The sequence below is a fragment of the Ptychodera flava genome, chromosome 2, assembly GCF_041260155.1.
Source record: "Ptychodera flava strain L36383 chromosome 2, AS_Pfla_20210202, whole genome shotgun sequence".
Taxonomy (NCBI): domain Eukaryota; kingdom Metazoa; phylum Hemichordata; class Enteropneusta; family Ptychoderidae; genus Ptychodera; species Ptychodera flava.
Genome location: NC_091929.1, coordinates 5,925,894 through 5,948,990, shown reverse-complemented (window position 1 = coordinate 5,948,990; position 23,097 = coordinate 5,925,894). Strand labels below are relative to the sequence as shown.

At 36.4% G+C, this 23,097-nt stretch overlaps 1 protein-coding gene across 2 annotated transcripts in view; it reads right to left on the bottom strand.

Annotated features, from left to right (window-relative positions):
- The window catches only part of LOC139152084 (serine/threonine-protein kinase 33-like), a 60,530-nt gene extending 38,535 nt beyond the window's left edge, over positions 1-21,995 (bottom strand). The window contains exon 1 of one of the 2 annotated variants that reach the window (XM_070725180.1): positions 21,782-21,995. The gene's annotated coding sequence lies outside the window, so the exon portion shown is untranslated. Of the gene's footprint in view, positions 1-4,432; positions 4,623-21,781 lie in introns of those variants that run through there. The other variant, XM_070725189.1, reaches the window with a different exon arrangement.
- Between the last annotated feature and the right edge of the window lie 1,102 nt (positions 21,996-23,097).

The window sequence follows — 23,097 nt, the reverse complement described above, 5'->3', positions numbered from 1 at the left end:
ATACACCAATCTGTCCAAAATACATTGCTGTAAAAAGTTTAAATGATTGTATATACATGTACAGTATCTGTACACCTGCACTGTACAATGGGAGTAATCACCTGATGTACATTGTATATTGTAAACAGGAAAATGATTAAGTCTGTAAACTCATTACTTGGTACTCCATACGGCTCTTGAAAATTTACAAGTATATTGAACCTCTCCTTGGGGCAAAATTAATGTCTTGGAACATACAGTAAATGTTAGTTTTGTATTATATGCTAAAGTCACTTATTTTCATTGCAACCTTGAAAACTTGCAGAATCATGCCTACATGTACATGTGGCTCTGCTTTACAGTCTCAGGTACATGCAATGGATAGAGACTCTGGGAATCAAGCATTCTACCAGAAATACATGCTTTGATGATATAAACTAAAGGCAACTTTCAAAAATTGCAAACTTACTATTCACAAATTGCAATCTTACTACTCAGATATTGCAAAGTTGCTGTTTGCAAATTGCAATCTTACTATACACCAATTGCAATCTTACTATACACCAATTGCAATCTTACTGTACACCAATTGCAATCTTACTATACACCAATTGCAATCTTACTATACACCAATTGCAATCTTACTGTACACCAATTGCAATCTTACTATACACCAATTGCAATCTTACTATACACCAATTGCAATCTTGCCATACACACACTGCAAGTCTACTATTTACAATTTGCAAACGTACTACCGGTACAGTCATATTTTTTATTTGACACATGTATTTATATCATGAGTTCTTGATTGATTTGAAAAGAGATGTCATACTACAGAGACATCAAAATGGCTGCGTCTAAGAAGGCTAGCTCTAATTTCACATACATGTATTGTACACTATACTAGAAGACTTGAGAGAACCACTGTTAGGTAAGCCAGTCCACTACACCATGTGAGTGCACAGAAACAATACCATGGACCTCAACTGCCGGAACACTATGGACCAGCCTGACAGGAGGTCCTGACATGTTCAAAGTTTCAAATTATTGATGGCAAACTACTACTGCATGATTCGTCTCTCCAGGCTTTACTTCATCAACACCTAAAAACAATGGACAAATCAAGCCACCGTCTTTCATCTTAGAATTTACAACAGCCTGCCAGGTATCTTGTTTTGTTGATTGCTGATTTCATATTTTGGCTGACATACAAGAAAGAGGAGACAATTCTAGTTCCCTACTGTAGAGACTAATGACTGGTTACGTTATGCAAGACAACTCATAAATAAATGAAGACATGACCTATTACAGTGTAACTAATTACAAGGATGTTTCTATGTCCAAGGATGATATCATTTATTGAAGTTCTTTGGTACAGCACACAACTTGTTGCATCATTTATTGAAGTTCTTTGGTACAGCACACAACTTGTTGCATCATTTATATGGAAATTTTCACATACTGGGAATTCCTAACCGTTTATTGAAAAATTACTAGGTTCCTTAAAATTGTTTGCGATGCCTGTTCTTTGCTGATACAGGGCATGGTTTGTGCTGATACAATATTTCATGGGGGACGGCATCAAAATATGAAGTTTTCAAAAGAATTCAGCTCCCTGTTGCTCCCATGTAAGGTTGTCTGTAATTGGTTCATTTCTGTATATCTATGTGCTATAGTCCAACGTGTGAATTTGTTCGATTGCATGATGGAGATTTTTACAAGTAATGAACATATACAAGACAGTTTAAGAAATTGTTGATAAATGCTTTAACATGTATGATATCCAGTGTGTGAACAGTTTCTAATGTCTGTACATTCTATTCGGAACAGTTTCAGTAAAATTCTCTTTTTTGAAAATATAGGTTATGAATTTACTACGAACTTTCTAGTAATTTTTTCTTATTTTACATTTCTATGGTAATTGTATCAAAATTAATATTTACATATTTAGAAACATTATCAGAGGTCTTAGTAACTCCTGTTTTTCATATTTAATTATATAATTCCATCCATGTAAATTTCACAGCTCTCAAAGATGTTGACTGTTGACTGTGCCGATGACATAGCATCATACCATAATTACAACCATAACACATTCACTTTCACTCATTGATTTCATATATTTATAATTGTTATTTCCATGTACAGCTGAACTGCACCTTAAGCAAACAGTGTTTACCATCAATTTTGTTTCAAATGAACTTTGCTTCTGTGTCTAAAGTTTCACAAACTATCAAAACAATGTCATGTAATGTATAAACTTTTTCACTGACAGTCATCTGGCTCTACTACCGGTATTTTGATTAAAGTTACAATACATTGCAAAACTTTACTGTAGGAAGGACACTGACCTCCATTATATCCATACTAATACAGTAACTTGTTTATACATTCCATTTGTCATTTCAAATTTTCATCACAGGGGCTGATCAAAGAACAGACTTTTTTTTAACAAATCCCAGACTTGATTAACAAGTCAAATGCGTTCAATCATTACACACAATTAGGTTGATTGTTCCCTGTGTTAGGGTGATGCTGCATGCAATTCAACTATTAAAAATTCATGAGCTGCTAGTCCATCTGAGGCCTTCAAAATTAAATGTATTGTGAAGGATTTTGATAATGGCTATTAAAACGAGGAAAGGTTTGGAATTTTTATCAACATCTGGTCCATTCCGCATATCTTCATTTGGAAGTGCAACTACACGGAATATTTCCCATGCATCCATGTGAACATATCAACAAATTATTCCGCCTATAATGAATGATTCCATGGAACCCTCACATTCCATGACTCACAGACACTGGATATACACATCAACATCTGCTGCTTAATGAAGAATAGACTTCTTTAATTAGATAAAAATTTGCATGTCTGTTGTCATATGGTTCAAGCTATTAAAACCTCACTTTTTTATTCCATTCCCAGTAAAAATAGGAATAAATTGAATAAACTGAAAAAGTTAAAGAGCTGCTTATTACGTACACGTGTACATATACTGATATAATCAAGCTAAAGGTACAATGTACATGTGTAATAGACAAGTACCAATGTAAATTCATGGTCACATCACTAGTAATATTCCAAGATTTGACAGTAAGTTCTTTGTAAAGTGTTTTTGATCATGTAACATTGTTTTATATATGGAAAGTACAGCATGTTCCTTGATTGCAAAGTTGAGATAACTGAAGTTTTTACCATGATATCAAAGTCATCAGCAGAAATACCCCTAGGGTTAAGAATAGTATTATCATACATGTCTGTAACCTATGGAGTTTCATTCGTTGTGCAGTAAATTTTGGTATCAGAGGATGTGGAGTACAATAACATTGACACTACTGTACAGGGCATTCTGAAAAACTCTATACTTTTGACCTCCCTTGTAAAATTCCACCGGAAAGATGTATAATAACGTTTATAATTCACATAAATACTGGGGATAATATGTCCGCATACACTGTACGCTGTGGTATTGTCACAATATCGCCGTTGTATGATGCACTGTGACACAAATCCTGGTTTTTGTGGATGTTAATGACAGTGTACATAGAAACCCTAAAGCTGCACACACACACACACACACAATGTACATGTACATGGATTTGTTGTGTAGAAGATACATGTACATCAAGCATGGTATATTGTACTTTACTAGTTTTGGAAACTACATATTATATGTCAGTAAAATTGTGAACTGTAAGACTTAATAATAAAGAGGGCTAAAATCTGAACACTATTTTTTGTTGATCTGCCATACTGTTCCAAATTTCATGCAAACCTTTGTGTTGGATTTAACTTTCTAACAGTGTATTTTATGCTTCATTTCAAGTATTAATTGATTAAACCTTGTTTTTAATATGTTGCATATTGCTGTAAGTAGTTCAAAATTAATACAACAGCAAATTCATATATATATATATAACATAAACATGTACCCTGTTGAGTGGAATATGAAATTGGAATTGAAATTCAGGTCACTGTATTTGCACAGTGGAGGTTTTTCAAAACAAACACAGCATAACACATGATATATGCACAAGGCATATTACATGTTTGCAAAAAGTTTATAATTACAAATAAAGCTGTACTGGTTATGATATCTTTGTTTTCATTGTGTACACAGCTTTTTGATAACATTTTTTTAAATTGATGAAGGCAGTTGATGGTAATGCCAATGCTGGGAGGTTCACTCTGAAGTGAATGTATGCAGTACAGTACATTGTGTAAATATGGCAATGGAATGGCGTTCAAACCCCAACACAAACACGACAAGTAACTTGATACGTGAGTGTACATAATTAAAACCGTCCCCACATTCATAATGGAACATGTTTGCACTGTGCTGCGACTCCCTAATGAGGTAATAACACTGTGTTTCTAAGCACACAGCAAAAATGAAAAGACTCCCAGGGCCACAACAAACAGAGAACACCACAACAATCTTCCCACCTGTTGATTCAAACACCCATCGCTGGAATCCATCGTCTCTCAAATCCATGAAGCCATGGCAAAAACGTTCTTTCAGACCGGATTGAGAATTTGAATGCAGGAAACTTGAAAAAGCTAACGACACTGGCATCTCAACATTGCTGACTGAAAAATCTATATATTGATGGCCGTGTACTACGCGATGTTCTGTATAGAATTTCAAATGACCAATTGTTATGCAAATATCTTTGGAGGTCACTCGATACCAGAGGTCAAATGTGCCAGTGAATGGCTTACCTGTAGGATATGACAAATAACATTTGAAAATCACAATAATCTCTGCCAATAATGACTCAGACTTTGTTATTTTGATTATAATAATTATTTACATGGATATTCAATTCTAGACTGACAAAACATCTGATATGGAGTACACATGCAATCACTACAGCTGAGTTCCTACACAAGGAACACACTCTGTACTGGAGTTCAAACACTGGTATTCATGTGAAACACGGGTCCCTTCCATTTTCATGCACATAAAAAGACTCCACATAACTTTCTAGAATGTCTCTAGTTTCACGACCTTAAATACCATACGCTATAAATACATGTATGATTACTTTGTGTGTGCATTCAGGCATATTGCTGTTTTGTCCTTGACACAGGACATGACGTACACAGTTTCAACAGGCATGGCTAAAACTGAAAAGATCATACAAATGTGTCCACTGACATCCCATACAACTGTATTTATAATTATTGAACACTATAAGTATATGTACAATACCCATGCTGAAAACAGTAAGAACAATGCAAATGTCACAAAGCTGTTATCATTGAGAAATACATTTACTGTCATCTGCTCAGAAATCACAGTGAAATTACGTTTCATCATACATATTGTACCTTACTGTCTTTTCATGGAAGGCACTGAACCTGACATTGCCACTGGTTGCAGGTCATAGGTCATGAGTTGTACTCCATTCACATTGAGGTTACTCAATTAGTTCATGTTTTGGCCATCTGGTTACTAAATGTGAACATTCAGTAATCGCCACTAATGTCAACCATCTTACAACTCAAAAGTAATCCTAGCCAAGGTGACACAGGATTACTGTACATCTTTGGAATTTCTTTGAGAAGATAGCATGTACATACATGAATGTATATCTGTATATTTGGTAAAATTATTAGTTTATTGGTTTACGTACTACAATCACTGTCTTTCCATTGTATCTCTAAAATTCTGATTGTACATTATTTAATGGGTGTTTATTAATAAATTTGTCTTGGAAATCACCATCTGTCACTCAAGCTAAGAAATCAGACCATATCATACACCTGACCTTAAGTATTATCACTAGCTTCCTGTACATCATTGTGTCAGGGTAAAACTTCTCCTCATCAAGACTCTCAATGGACTCTTTGCACAATACCTGTATCTCAGAGACTGAATAACACCGTGTTCTTCATCACATACTTCATTCATCAGATAAATGCCTTCTGCACACACCAATATACTATTATCTATCTTCCAACAGACGCTATTCACTCTCCTCATCAGTTCCTGTCCTTTGAAACTCTCTACCCTTGACCATTAAAACCCCTCCCAATGTCAACACTTTCAAAATACACTTAAAAGATTACACCTTTCAAAGGGCACTATTTTCATCCTTCTCATTAGACAAAACTCCAATGGGCATTAGCTTTGGACATTATAATTTGCTAGCGACCTATGTAGCTGCATGTACCGGTTGATAGCTAGGTAGATGGATAGATAGATACATGTAGAACTTGAAGATTTGAAAATCATAATAACGCTGAAATCACCCTTCCATCTGACAGACAGAGCACTTACACCGGCTAGGTTTAACCCTTTCACCACCATGGTTTGTCCCAAATCCATTGTTTTCTATGGTAAAGTTGGACCTGTATACAGGGAACTGGGGGTGAAAGGGTTAAAATACATCTATTGGTACATGTAGTTTCACTGTTGCTTTTCCCCCATCGATTTTAAAACGTGCATACACATACAAAACAAGACCAATGTACTAACTTCCCTGGAGTATGTACTATGTGCTATGTACACGTATGGCATTGCCAATACAAAGACCCAGAACAGCCAATGAAAGGAGAAGCACTGTTGCATGCTGGGACAGTACTGTAATTACCGGTAGTACTGTAGCATAGGTAACAGAAACGTGTCTGTGAATTTTAATCAGCCTTTATGCTGATGAATATCTGAACATCTGAATGTTGGCTGCCTTTTCCATAACAATGAATTAAAAACTTTCCAACTTTTTGTTTTGGATAAAAACATGTCAAAAACAGAAATACAACGTACACGTTTCATTTACAAGTACTGACATAGACAGTCTCCCTTCTACTGTCTACCGGTATGGTACTGGTAATACATCTACAAGTAGACACGATTGTTTTACCCTTGTGGAAAACTTAGAGAATATTCCTTTCCTTCTTTTGTGAAACCATAATTGGGAATATCTAATTGACCCTTTCACCACCATGGTTTTGCCCAAACCCGTTGTTTTCTACTGTGATTGAGGTCCTATTTACTGGAAAGTAGGGGTGAACAGGTTAAAATTCTGCTCTGTCAGATTTGATATGAGAAAACTCGGTCGGTATCATTTCAGCAGTTCTCGTCTAGAAAATCATTGAGTTTTTATTCTCTCTACTTCACAGCACAGAAAGCATTTGAAACCAGGTTTCAGATTAATACCCACCATACAGCATGATTCAGACATGCAACATGTGGCTGCTGGATGGTGGGATGGTTTAGTCTCTTGTTGGTGTTCAAAACAGAGGCATGCCGACCGACACAGAAAGTGGCGTTGAACAAAAAGGTCTTGCGAAAGGAGCAATGTAGGAGAGTTAATCCCATTGTTGGCACAACATAATTGCCTCAGAAAAGGCAGCGTTTGTTGTTGCTACATGGAACGTTCTGAAACAAGGCTATTTGTAAGACTGGGGTCTCAGACTAAAGGATTAGACTGGCTTGGTGACATCTAACACTGGCTGGCTGCATTGCAGCACAATACACAAGCAGAGAGTGGGTCAGAGCTTTGAGTGCACATACAATATGTTTAAATCCCATCTCATTTGTTGATGTCATACTTTACAAAACACACCTGTGTAAGGCGATCACACATCTTTTTGCAAATCTTAGACATATCCACCAGGTACATGATAACATTGGGAAACTGTGATTACTGGAAAAATGGAGAATTCATCACTCATTTTGAACACAATTATTGAATCACGATAGTGTCCTTCTTCCACTATGCTTCAACGACTGGGGGAAATTACTTGCCAAGTTCATATTTCACCATCAGGTCAAGTTGATTGAAACTAATGAAGCATAACATGTCCCATATGCTGCATTTTAACAAAATATTGAACATTTGAAGGCCCCTGAAAACACAGATCTGTACCAGTATACCCCCTTTTTTGGGGGGGGGGGGGGGGGAAACAAAGCTGCTGTAAGAGACTCAGCCAGGTGGGTGAAAATGCATAGTTTTGGCACCATACTGCTTTTTACTGACTTTGCAGACACATCTAGGGAAGTAATACTGGCAGGAAAAGGGTTAAACATAGGTAATGTACCAGTACTGTCTCTCAGTACTGACTGTTGTGTTATGACAAAATATTCAGCCTTAGCTTGTTCTCATACACCAGTGCAATTCAATCTACAATTTATAAGAAACACAGTACACTACATTTTAATTGTATCATTGTACTCTCAGAACAGGTTGTGAGTGACCACGCAGAGAAAGCAAAGCCTGATACTACATGTATTTCTACTAAAAGTACAATGTCAGTGTCAGAGACGAGATTGAGCAAATCACAGCCTTCTTTGGTCTAAACGTCTATTTGACTCATACAGTATGACGGCAAGTTCACTGATACATGTACTTGTATGTAGTGAACTTAATCAACCCAGATCTCAGACCACTGGACTTGCTAACCACTGTACATCATGTACAGATGTATATAAATGTGTAGATACCAGTATATTCAGATTGTTTCAAATAAAATACATGTAGGTATACATGTATAGCTGTGGTCATCCTAACATAAAATTATGACAGGAACTATGTACAGTTTTGGGGATAAGCAATGAGCACGAGGAATTTGGTAAAAAAATACCTTCTGCAGTCTACACTTGAAGTTATTGGCATATCTTGATAGACATACCAGTGTGTATAGTAAGTAGCAATTCCTCCTCAGGTGTTGAATAACAGAATGAGTTCACTTTGTCTTCAAATTCTACCAATAACAGGCCGTAACAGCATGTATTATAAATTCACGTTAGAAGAGAACAGAAAGAGAAATATTTTTCTTTGGAATCATTCCCCTACAGGTACACATTGTACATTAAAAGCAAGCCCTACAGCCTGTGTTGTAATCACAGGTATCGACTTCACTCCTTTTAACAATTACCTAGCCTTCATTTGCCACACCTACTTGAAAAGGGAAGAAAGCAAATTTGCCCAGCAAAAACATTTCATTCAAAGACAGAAGATCCTCTCCCTCTCTGCCTGGGACACCACGTTTTGGCTTCAAGTTAGCAAACACAGGAAGGCCATTCCCCTGTCTGGTGGAAAGGCGAAGAGAAAAAATCCAGACAAATGGTAAACAATTGAAATTTATACACGGATTTCACACAAATATGGTGCATTGAATGATCTGATCCCTGCTACAGGGCCTACATAGCGTTGAATAATCTGGGTTGTTCCAGTGTATGTATAATTAAAGTTGCCAACATTTATTGTTTAAAAATATAGCAACGTACACATACCGTAGTACACGTATTTTGTAATCAATGTACCCATACTATTATTAATGTCTGTTGGTGCCTATGAATGTATTGAAAAAGATAATTTTTTTACTTTTGGCTGATGAAGATGCAGTAAAGTATTTGTCATTTACCACTGTGACAGGACTGCCAGCAAAACACATCATGTGGATACTGTGTAACTGTGTATGAGTGCAAAGGGAGCTAACATTCAGGTCTGTGATGTAATTTATGGCAAAATAAAACTTGAATCAAAGGTATATGCCACATTGCATTGATGTTCACGTAACTCCACACCATTCAAATTACTGACTGAATTACATTACAGGTTGTAAGCCCTGAGGGTTTCAAAGTAAATGCATACATGTACAATACCGGCACATGTACATGTACATCTAAAATGAAAGTACTGATTACTACATCTGCATTTGTACACGATTCTTGACAATGTTCACATTAACGTTTATGATTTAGCACCTGAAGGCAGTTCTACACTGTACATGTACGTAACTGTTTTGAGTCAATGGACGAGCAAAATTGTCTTTGACATAGCATTGTAGGTACCATACAGTGATTTTTACCAGCTGGATTGGGAGTTTTTATGTTGGTAATGCACGTTCATGTATCAATGTTTTCCATCAGGTGCTCACCTATTAGGAGACATTTTTTGACATATTTTCCCAAGCAATTATCAAATTCACAATTCACAGGCTACAAATGTATGTCAAATACACAATGTTGCAGAAATATAGAGGCAGGCTATATCTACATGTAGATAATTTCAATAGGATTTTATATCTGTCAAAATTCTACACACAATGCAGTGTGTGTTGTGATGATCAAATTCCCTTGGCACAGCTAGGATATGATTTGCGAATTATTTACCCCCCCCCTCCAAAATTGTACTGAATGTACAGTTTTACACTGTCATTCGTGTTTATGGACGGACCACAAACAATTACATCAGACTAAAGTTTTCTTTGGTATAAAGTACATGTATTCTATCTGGGAGGAATTAACCATACCCTACCTCTTCAGATATCTATCATGGATTTGTTAAATACGGTACATCATGTACAGCTTGGGTGTTGAAATATGGCTTATTTCTGTACTTGGCCTGAACAAATGCCAGAAACATGTTAGCTATAGCCATTTAGGGTGCTGTAACAATTTGCAATGTATATTTTATGAGAATTTCATTCGAAAGATCTTTCAAAAGATAGAAAATATTACAAACAAACCTTCGATCCTCAGCCAATATTGAGTGTCACCATAAGCATAGGCAGGTACTGTACATGTAATGATGTTCACCTATCTCACAACTACATGTGTGTACTGTATTCTCAGCGCTTAAGCACTCAGTCAAAAGAGACTATTATCCGACAATTTACTCATCCACACATATTTCAAGTTTCCCGTTATTTGTCACAATGACCATGAACATCCCATTGAGGGTTAATCATCTCTTTGTAGATGTATAGATCATCTTATTTCAGTGTAAAATAAGAACACTAAGTAGCAGATAGAGGTTTGATTCCCCTAGAGGGGAACACAGGATGAATCTTTCACAATATTTTATCACAGCTTTCTTTTGACAGGGATTACCGGTACACCTTCATAAAACACCTTGACTGACAATGAGCTGTCCCATGTTTTTCTTTTTAACTTTAATTGGTCATGAACACTGTTACCGAGTTGGTTAAGGCCATACAAATAAAATAAGTTGTTTCTCGTCAGCCTTCACTTGAGTTTAAGACAACCTATTTGAATTTTTTTTTTTTTGCTTACTGTATGAAACTTAGATCAATGGAGAATGATCTGATCAGCAGATTTCTGCATCAATTCCTAAATCTGACACATATCTACAGCAAATTTACAAGAAATTCTGTGCATTCTAGATTCGGTCAGTATTGGCACAAGGATGAGTAATAGAGATTTCAAGAAATTCTTACGTTTCCCCAATAGAGTTGAGAATTGTACATAGATTTGTCAGTTTCAGTTTTCACCTAATTTGCCTATACCTAAGTCCACTCTACCAATTGCAAGCAATGGGATTGGGTCAAACCATCAGTGCTGACAGGCTAAAAGTCCAATGGAACACTGTGCCACACATAGTTTCCACACAAATAAGTGTATTGAAATAGAAAGTCTAATACGAGACATGAAAAGTGCAGTCTATCACTGTAAATTGAGTATCTTCTGCCCAAAAGTATGGAAGTACTCAGGACAAGAAACAACTTTTTTGCCCTTTTTGGCCAGGCTTTGATATTGGGTCGATATCACCCTTTCATTCAAACAACATTTTGAATGTAATCTGTGTTTTTATGAGAACTTTCTCCCCTGACACTGGGGACTCTAGTGGTTAAAATGCATTGTGAATGTAAAAAGTCATTCAATCAAAACAATGCCTGGTAGAAAGGAGTCTGCATACCTATGGTGAGAAGAAAACCATAATTGTTCAGATTGAACGCCAATGCTCAAATTTCTCAGAAGAAAACCATTTCTTTTCATCGACTGAAGTTCATAATTGTTCTCATCAATGATTTGTTTTCTTGATAATGTCTTTTTTCAGCCATCACTGATGTACTTCAGAATTCTTGTTCTGTCTGTAATATGTACAAGTACAATGTAGTTTTTGTTCAATATTTACTCCAAAACCATGTGGTGATGTTGCGTTATCAACTTATCAGCACAGCCATTATATGCATGCGATTTCAAATGTCATTGTTTATCAACAATATTTTAAAAGCCATGATGTACCCCTTCATGGCCCATAATGGACGAAAGCAAACTTTGGGTTCGGGCGACATAATCATACAACGTATACCGGTATGAGATGAAGTAGAGTCGGGAGTAGAGTACATGTACATTCATGCAAAGTTTGCTTGTGATTAGTCTATTATAGGATGGGAGGGGGTACATTACTTACTGCTATTATTTTATAGTTTTGGCAATGCTGGGGAATCTGTAGATGTGGAAAACATGGACTGGGGCCATAATGCTGGCTAATGGCATACAGTATATGACTAATAATGTGGGGGCATGACATCACAAATTTCACTGGTGTTGACATTGTGGCATTAATTATTTTGCAATTCGACACATCAAGGGAAGAAAACCAAGGTTGTCTTTGCTTTATAAAACAAAAAATATTTAAATGGAAAAAATACTATCAAAAATTATCAAAACTTACAGCCACTATCCTTCAAACAGTAAGGTATGTGTAGTATGCACCTTAAAATTGAAAGACCCTTAGCCACCCCCCATTTCCCTGTCTAGAGGTCTAACTTTACCACAGAAAACAATGCTATCGGCTCAAACCATGGTGGTGAAAGGGTTAAACTTTTGCTCAAACTTGCTGAAAGGCAACTTCAAGGATATCGATCCCTTTCACAATATCAAGAACAAATTTAGCGGCCCCTTGCAAAATTACAAAATGCAAAATTACACAATATCTACCAACACTTGAAATTCAAAATGGCTCTGTTAACTCTACAGGAAAGATAAATTTCTGATCGTCACAGAAATACATGTAATGCAAGCTGGTGAAAACTTCATTTAGTCTGTGAGCCTCAAAATAAGCCCAATAAAGTAGACCAAAAAGTACATGTATTTTAAAAGTTTAAGGGAGTGAATATCTGTCCTTGTGACACTTTCTACCTTGATGCTGATATAACAGTGACAATAACTTGGGTGTCTTGATAAATAAATTTACAGAAATGTGTACATGTATCAATGTTAGCCTCTGAATTTCTGAAATTGTCAAACAGAATACAAGTAATCTATTCTCATCTCACTTTGTCCGGAGTTTCTTTGCTGCTTTTTAAATTTTGTCTTCGGTTGAAGTATGTAAACCATAGACCCTAAAGAAAACTAGATGGTGTATGATAAAACACCACTCAAAAGAGCTAGTTACACATTTAGTCATTAAAAGGGAAACTTTCAATCCCACAGATTGACACCATAGACCCTCAAGAAACTAGATGGTCTATGATAAACACCACTCAAAAGAGCTAGTTACACATTTAGTCATTAAAGGGGAAACTCTCAATCCCACAGATTGAGCACACCCATAAACAATATTTCGCACCTATAATTGTCTAACAAAAACAAAAGAAGTTCAAATAACCTCCCATTGTGTTTGTCTATGTATCTCTGGATTCACTGAAGTTAGGTCATCAGCGACAATGAATTTGTGACCACAATAATTTGTTCATTACCAACTTTTAAAAACAAAACTTTACAATCCATTTACACAATATTCATTATGGCCTGGAAACATGTATATCAACGTGTGCTCACTCAACCACCACAGAACTGAAGTTTTAAAATGTTTTGTGCAAGAAGTGATCTCTCTGTGTTCCAGTCAGTGGATGACAGCTGACGACATAAGCTGTCTTTTGTTCCTGTGTTGTCTCTTAAATGGGAGAACAATTGCATCAAATAGAATTTTCAGTGCAGCTACTGTATGTACTTAATATGACCTTTCACCAACAACATGGAAGTATTTATGTGTGTGTGCAATGTGTCAGATTTTGAAACTGAATTTTAGTTTGGACTTTAACTCATTTGTCAACAACAATATTATATTATGGTATGTACACAATACTAGTGTTTGTATTTCAACATGAGAACATGGTCCTTCCACAGTCTTCTCATCAGCTTGGAAAAACAGAGAGGTGACAATTTACATAAGAATACATAATTTGCATACTATTTTGTCGTGAAAATGTGTTGCTATGTTGTTAATGAATAGATTGCAAGAAAAACAGAGTAGTGGCCCATCCTTCAAAACCCCTTATAGAGAACGTTTCAGTACATCACATGTAGGTAAATGGATTAGTTTTACAGAACAAAAATTGTGAAAACACAAGTTATGGTGTCCCTTCAAGCACACAAGTCATCATCTTTTGTGTGTGTTACTTGCTTACATGTACTTCCCTGAATAAATGAACTTTACAAATTCATCTTCACTGTGAAAAGTAACTTAAAAACACTGCCTGACATATGTACACTGCTCCACATGTCATTAACATAAACAATTGTTGATTCTTGATTAAATTACTTGAAATACATGTAGAATATCTATTTTCCGCAAACACACAGTGGTTTCTTGTGCATTAGGACAGTCACAATATCTTGGTGTTAGATTTTTGTCTATCAGTTGCTATTAACCCTTTGAGTGCCAAAGTCAATTTTTGTCACCTTTATAAAATATAACCTAGACAATATTTTTTCAGGTCTAAACATTTTTTCAGATTTAACCCAAAATTTTGACCCAAAGCTGAAGTCTGTGTAAAATGCTATCCATTTGGTCCAAATTTTCAAAAGAATTACAGAAAAATTCATAAAATTTGGTAAAAATGTTGCACTAAAATTTTGGTTGGAAAGATTACAGCACTCAAAGGGTTAAAGTACCAAGTGGCACAGGACGATGAAGAGAGCAATAACAAATTATCATGTGTGTCGCCTCCAAGAAGAACTAACCTCTGGAACAGATATTCGGACTCTCAAATTTTCAACAATTCTTTTCTGATCTACCACTTGTTGGGGCTCATTTTAACTCTTTCACCACCATGGTTTGTCCCAAATCCATTGTTTTCTATGGTAAAGTTGGACCTGTATACAGGGAACTGGGGGTGAAAGGGTTAAAGCTCTTGAAGAAAGAAAAACTCATCATCTTAGTTTTTCGAAAATCCAAAATTAAATTTTCCCCCCATAGAATTAACACAGGGATGGCAGCCGTTTTGAATTTAAAATACTGCAGAATGTTTGGTAATTTGTTTCGCTAGTACCAAACTTTGCACGGTGACCCCTGATCTTGATTTTTGCTTTTGCAAGTAAATGGTTGAAAGTTTCATTGAGGAAAGTTTGAGCAAAAGTTTAAGCCTTTCACTTTCGAGGCGTATACTACCTTAATCAGTGTGAATTCTGATATTGTATGTTGTAGGACGAATTTCATTATATCATGTGTTGTCCATGTCATACACAATCACGACAAAAATTGTTATAGACTCGATAGCAGTCAACAATGAAAACTTCAACAACTGGGATTTGCAAGCCAAATTTTGCTACATAATGAGTAATACAGATAGCATGATATACCTCACAAACATTTATCCAAGAAACAGATATTTTTTTAGATTACCCAACATTTCATATTCTGCATAAAGTTATATCTTATACTTATATATATATATATATATATATATATATATATATATATATATATATATATATATATATATATATATATTTATTATTTTTTGATAAGTATCCTTTTCTTATTTTTGTAGTATTAGTTCTTGACTATGTTCACCTTTGAGGGAATAACGTCAATAAAGTTATTATTATTATATTGTATGTTGTGTTGCAGGCTGTTAAAGATTGAAATCACTACAAGCCAGTACTGATATTCAACAATGCAATCTTAAACCATAACCAAGAAGAGGTTCTAGACTAACTTTACAGAGACTATTGGTACATGTATATGAGGGACCATACATGTACATGAAGGACCAGGCTTGTGAAGAGATGGTCAAAAATATAAACTGATATAAAACTGAGAAACATGGGACAGATTCAAGGCAAGCAAGCTCTGTGTCAATTCAAGCAAAATATACTGGTGCAGTAATCTTGAAGTTTGGATTGCAAAAATAATTTTGACAACACCTTCCCGACATGAAATTATGATCAAATATTACTATTTGTATCAGCTACATGTATGGCAAGCACATGAACACCAGTGTTGTCAAACCTGTTGCTGCTCAACAGTTATTAACTCACGCAACCATATTATCCACACTTTTCAGAGTTTAAGACCAGGAATATACCCTTAGTAACATCTGTAAGTGGTGTTATTGCGGCAATTCACAAAGTGTAATAAAGCCGCCGCAGCAATCACAGAAAAATTCCAACAGTGATGAACTTTGACCAAGTGCACTGAAACTCCCAGACCTGCAGACCTAAGTTTGCTTAGAGCTGTCCTGATAAACCAGCTAGCAGTCATTGACCCCATGTATACAACTACCTCCCCTCCATTGCAAGTGGTATGGTCCAAGACATCAACCATACACTGATACCACATAGATTTATTTTGGAGGGATTCTAGAGATGGGGTTATTGTTGCTGAGAGAAATTACCCAAGATTGTACACTTTCTAAATGCAACGTACATGTACATGTATAACCAAACTTTTTCTACAACACTTTTGGTTGGATCACTGCTACCACAATAACAAGGCAGCAAGGATCATAATTTGTACAAACAAACACACAGATCAAATTATATGTACAGTAACATGCACCTCGGGGACAGATATACGAAATCTAAAATTTTTCAACATGCTTTTCTAATATTTACTGTATACCCCTTGTATGAACTAATTTTAAAGCTCTTCGAGCAAGTAAAGTTTCTACTGTTATTGTGTCAATGTCAAGCGAGTCATGTTTTCATGAAAATTTTTCTCCACAGAATTAAAATGGGATAGAGGTCATTTTAAATTTTTAAATATTAGTATATTTATCAAGCTTATTTTATTCAGTAGAACAAAAATATCTTATGCTATCCTATCCTGTTTTGTATTCTTGATTTTGGAAAGTGAACGACTAAAACTTTGAGGAAAGTTTGAGCAGAAGTAAGTCTTTCACTTTCAAGGTGCACACTACATGTAACATGTACTGATTTCACCCATACATACACGTAGTACCCTAGACCCTATTTCTTAGGCCTCTGTGCCTCAGGAGTGTGGATGAAGGCCAAAAGCGGAGACTGGGGTCCAGGCTAACACATACATTGTGTACTTGATTAAATTCACAGACTTCCCTCCACAGACAAGCTGTGACACATTTTCATGTTTAATTACAGAGTTATAACATGATTAAGAAAACAATTGGAAACTTCCGATTGCAGAATGTATTTACCGGAACTCTCTCGCAATCCATTAAACATTTCCCAAATTAAATTATAAGTAAAAACTTTTGCGACAAATGTGAACTTTCTGGTAACTTGAGAACACTCAATTCAACTCTCACAATTTGTACAATCTTTGCCTAGTCTACGGTAATAGACACAGACTTACCCAAGGACTAATCAATTTGGGTAAATTGCATGGTGTGTGGTGAGGAAAATACTCCAGGAGATGTTATCAAACCCATTCAATTTACTTACACTCAGAGGGGGGCAAATATTTGGATGATAAATTGAGGTTAAAAATAAACTTGGCAAAGAGAGAAGGGGGGCCCCGGCAGCTTCTAATTTGATGGAAGTGTTTTACTGAGCGCCTGGGGCGAAGACATACATCTGCCGACAAACGACTGTTTACATGGCCAGATTCAAATATAGAACAGAAAAGGAATACTGGCTCTGTGTGTATCAAAGCCTCACACTGGACTAAAACTATTAGTATCAACTTTTGCAAAGATGATTTCACTATCAATGCACAACATCCAAAATTAAAGATTACAAGAGTGCACGAGAGAGAATGTGTATGGTTTTAGATAGAACTACATGTAGTGGTTCTATCATCTATGCATAAGATAATAAAACTACACTGTACCTGTCTGTTAACATGCACTTGCCTTTCTGAACTGTCTACATATGTGGTGTACACACAGTGGTAGTTTTGATTTAAGGTAGAATGTGCCTCAGGGACAGATATTCAGACTCAGAAACATTTACAATTCCTGTTTTGGTCCACAACTTGTGGGGGCTTAGTTTGAAGCTAGGAGTAGGTAAAGTTTTCACCGGTGTAGTTTTGTGAAAATCTGGAATTTTATTTTTCCCTACAGAGATATCACAGGGATGGCCACCATATCATTACTTGTGAATTTTGCCTCATTCAATGCTCAAGTACCAAAATTTGAATGGTGACCCCTGATTTTTATTCTTGGTTTTGAAAGAAAAAGGTTAAAATTTGCTGGAGGAAAATCTGAGCAAAAGTTTGAGTGTTTCATTTTAACTTTTGATGACATTTTCTCTAATTTGGTTTGTACATGTATGCCAACTACAATTCCTTGTTCTACTCCTCAAGACATACAGCCTGTCAACTCAGCCCGTACAGTTATACATATATTATTTACCCTCTGAGTGCCGTAATTTTCCCAACCAAAATTTTAGTGCAACATTTTACTAGTCTTTATAATTTTTTTTTGTACATTTTTGATCATTTTAGACCAAATGGGTATCACATTTCATTGGCGACAGTTTTTTGTCAAAATATTGGCAAAACTCAGAAAAAAATTGACTGGGATGTATTTTATAAAAGCGACTTTGGCGCTCAAAGGGTTAACTGCATTGCCAATGATTCTGGTCTGGACTAGATAGAATTCAATGTACAAATTAACAGTGCATTATACAGGTATAGGTGCACATGTTGACAAGCTATATAGGAAACTTTACACAAAAACAAAAATTAATGGCAAAATTATCAAAAACTACAGCTACTAGCTCTTAAAGTGTTTATGGAAGAGTCTACAAAAATTATTTGCATTTCATGAAAATGTTCTCATAATATCATTGAAATGACTTCTTCATATAAATAATGTCACTCTAGTATGATATCGTTTTAAACACCAATATCAACAAACTGAATAATTTATGCCAAATGTTACATATTTCTTCAGATACAATGTTGGCTGCTACGTACAGTACATGTACGTGTATTTCTTGAATTCAGAATGTCAGCTAGATGAAGCCATATCAGTAAAGTAGATTCTGACAACTACGAGTACATATTGTTTTGGAATAAGAATACACATATTTTTGTACATCTCTTGCAAGTTACAAAATGAGAAGTTTTACCCTGAATGTAGCAGTGTTAAAGCTCTAGCTTCATCTGGTGAGTTTAAACTTACAGTCTAGTCCTACAGCTTATTGAATAAAGGCATTTGCTTTGATTGAGGTGCATGTACATGTTGGTCAGTCTACCACAATGGACCTGGGTCTATATAATTCTACTCCACTCTCAAACACAAAGCAGTAAAATTCTCATTTCGACACCTGTTTGCCTCCACATCAGCACAGCACTGAACAATAAAACAACCCCAGTTCAAATACGTCTAACAATCACTCTGTTTGCTTTGGCTTCCTGTAGTACATTTAACTTACAGATGATACTTCATATTGTTTGCTATAACCACAATAATCATATTTATATAACACAGTGTTAACTAAATTCATACAGTATTAGAGTGATGTAAAATTTAAAATATTGATCAACAAGGAGTGTATACATATACAGAAGTACACTTACAGAGAATGTGTAATGTGAAGAACTACCGGTATATGCTCAGTGTTCATATGTACAATGTAAAAGTGCAAAGCTTATTGTACGCTGTTCTTTGCAGATTGTCATCGATAACATTTTTTTTAGATTTTGGTGAAAGCCACATGATATGTTCCATTCTGCAGAAAGAAATGTGCTGAATTTTATGAAGATAATGTTAATCCAACCTGTTGATGTAGGGCTAACTGTTACTTCATACATTTAATTATTCCTTTTCATTTAAGGTGGTATGCACCTCAAAAGTGAGAGATTTACACTTTTGCTCAAACTTTCCTTGAGGAATCTTTCAACCATTCTCTTTTAAAATCAAGAATCAAAATTGGGGTCACAGTGCAAATTTTTGTACTAGAGAAACAAATAGCCAAAGATTTATCAAAATGGCCGCCATCCCTATCTTAACTCTATGGAGAAAAATACAATTTTCGAATTCAGAAAAACTAAGTCTTTAAAAAGTTTTCTTACACCAAGAGCTTTAAAATGAGCCCCCACAAGTGGTATATCAGAAAAGAATTTTTAAAAGTTTGAGAATCTGAATATCTGTCCCCAAGGCCCATTCTACCTTAGAGGCAAAAGTCCTTTCATATTTTATTATTGACTGTGTACACTGTAGATTGACAATAGAAATTGTTAGGTCTTGCAAAAAACAAAATTACAAATACAAAAAAGTTTGGGACAAAATGCAGTTGCTTCGAGTCTTGAATCTTTAACCTTTTGACTGAAACATTCAAAAGTGTGAGTGACATCTTGGACTACCGAATGTGGAAGCAAAACACATCGTCCCATATTTTGTGCTGAAATGTTGTAATGGTGAATTGTATCCTTTTGACTGAAACAGTCAAAACTTTACCTGTATGTAAAGAAGTAGTAAAACACAACTTCTGACATCATACCATATACATGTACATTTCAAAGTAACACCACTGTGATCACCCTGGGAAATATAGGCTTTTACATAGATACTGACAGGGGATGTTGTCATAGTTACAGATGTCAAACAACCACTGCAGGTATCCTATAAGCTGTCAAGGTTTCTGTTTTGTACACAGCAGGTCGTAGGGAGTTAAAAAACACTGGAACATACTATAGGGGTGACCACAGAGTTTAGACTACCCACTGTCTTTTCAAAGAAAGGTCAGATTCAGGGGCATAACAAAAGAGTACAATCCAGTTAGAACACTGGGGACAGACCACTAGGCCACACATAGGGAAGTCACCCCACCTAACCCGACACTGTTCTACCGAGGACTGTGACAAGTAAAACAAACACACTTTGAATAGGCTTTGGTCGGGGATTTCTGAATAAATACCGCCACACAGGCCATTGTTAGATTTCAATAAAAGACACTAAACCCTCGCATTAGGGTCTCCTTTCATATTCAGCTATGACTTTCTAACAACCGAGACATTTGTATTTAAAAAGACTGGAGTTCACTGAAGATCGGATATTCAAGTGCCACGATGACTAGTTTCTGAAAGTTACCATGGGTTCATTTCTGACATTTGGGAAGGAAAATCGCGAATGTAGTTTGTTTCTGAATTATTAAGGGATTCTTACACTGACTTTTGCTACACGGGCCAGAGAAATATTTGCACATGTACACGAACACCTACACATGGATGTAATCCATGAACACCTAGACCACAGTCCCTCCATACACAGACTGATGTACACGTATACTGACACACTATGTCAATCGTTGCATTTGTAATAATCGATGATTACGGTGATTGACTCTAAAATTGCTCTCAATGACGAGGTATTTTCGTGAATAAATTAGGGAAGGGGAGGGCCATGACTAAAACTGTACTTCGAAGTGAGTAGTTTACGTGGTTGGTATGGGATACGGGTAAGTTTGATCTTAACATGTAAGCTCGAAGTCTTAGAGCGACATAAATAGATGGGATCAATTATTTGGCAAAGGTATGGGATTTACAGGGAGACCGGCGTTGAGTCTACCGGAATATTTTGAAATTTCGCCAAAGGACGTGCGACGGACAATAGTCTTTGATCACAAAGTTTAAGCGGTCACGAAGGGTCCCGTGGTGTCGTCGCTGTCGGAGAGCGACCTTGCGAAATACTTGTAAGATAGCCAGTGAGACGGCATATACGCCCATATTAGTTGTAAGGCACTGTAAAAACTGGCCGTGGGGATTCACTTAAAATAGGACGGTTAAGATACTAAAAACTGCCATCCGCGTTTCGGTGGTGTTAATTAATTATAAATATTACAAAACGACCCCATGACAGGTGTCATAAGAATCGGCCTACCTCGACTCCGTTGTTAACTTTAGGTTGCAAGCTTGTTTCTCCTGGTTACGTCCAAATCACAGAGTAATAACATTCATGGGAAGACTTGAATCCACTTGACAAGCATATTTAGGACGGAATACTTTCAAAAGTGTCAAAATACTTCTCCAAAATCCAGCTATCTGATAGTTTTGGTTCTTCTCTGCTACGGCATTTCTTCAAGATTGTTGTGGTTGTCTGCGCACCTGTACTGCGCAATGACCACTTGATTGGCTCACAGTTTTATACCGACAGAGGGCGCACCCCCGTCGCAATCTGGTCCCAATCCATGTGGTCGCAAGGTGCAGTCGCACGAAACACTAGCGATGGCACAGGAATTCAAATTTAAACTGCCTGCATATAAAATATTGTCATTATGATATCAAATAATGATTTTCTATAATATTTTATGTAACAAAGCATTTAATTGTTGAAACATTTAAAGTTGATATGTTAGCTGCCAGTGGCTTAACACAAATCTAACCTACATGCAAACTGAGCAGCTTCTGCAATGGGTATGCTATGGTCCGGCAAAATTACAAATAAAATATTTAGTTCAAAACTGACTTCAATGGTAAGGTCAAGATGTAATACTACGCCATTACCGGAATGGGGGAAACGGGTGCGTTTTACAAAAGTAGCTCAGTAACCAGACTGGAATATCCCAGCCGTCGCGAGGGCGGTTTCCACTAGTGTGGACGTTTCGGTACCAAGTAGCTTCGGCCCAAGACGTTTCGGCCACAGTTACCTGTAGTCTATTCCGTTTTCAGGGTCTATGGCCCCATAGACGTGTGTACATGCCTAAGCAGGCATATGTACACACGTCTATGGGGCCATAGACCCTAAAAAGGAATAGACCACAGGTGACTGTGTTTCGGCCTCGTAAATTTCAGGCCCAAAGATATTTTTGCACCGCGACCCAAGACGTTTCGACACCGCTCAAGGACACCTGTGGGAACTAGTCCTGGAGCGTAATTTTACAAATCAAAGTACTAAAAATTACATACTTTAATTTTTGTGAGAACATGGTAAGAGACCGTAAGAAAAAGCTTCATATCATTTTCAAATCTGTGACACAAGTTTATCGATAGCAATAGCCGCCGACATGGCAAAAGTTTGAAAGCGGTGCCGAAACAGCACGGCAAAAGTCACACAAAATGCACATAAAAGTACTGGTCAGAACGCAAAGGTCACGCTTACGAATATGACGGGTCAGTCAATTACTAAATAGTTTGAAAAAAAAAATCGAAACAGGGATGCCGAAACGTCTTGGGTTGCGGTGCCGAAATGACTTGGGG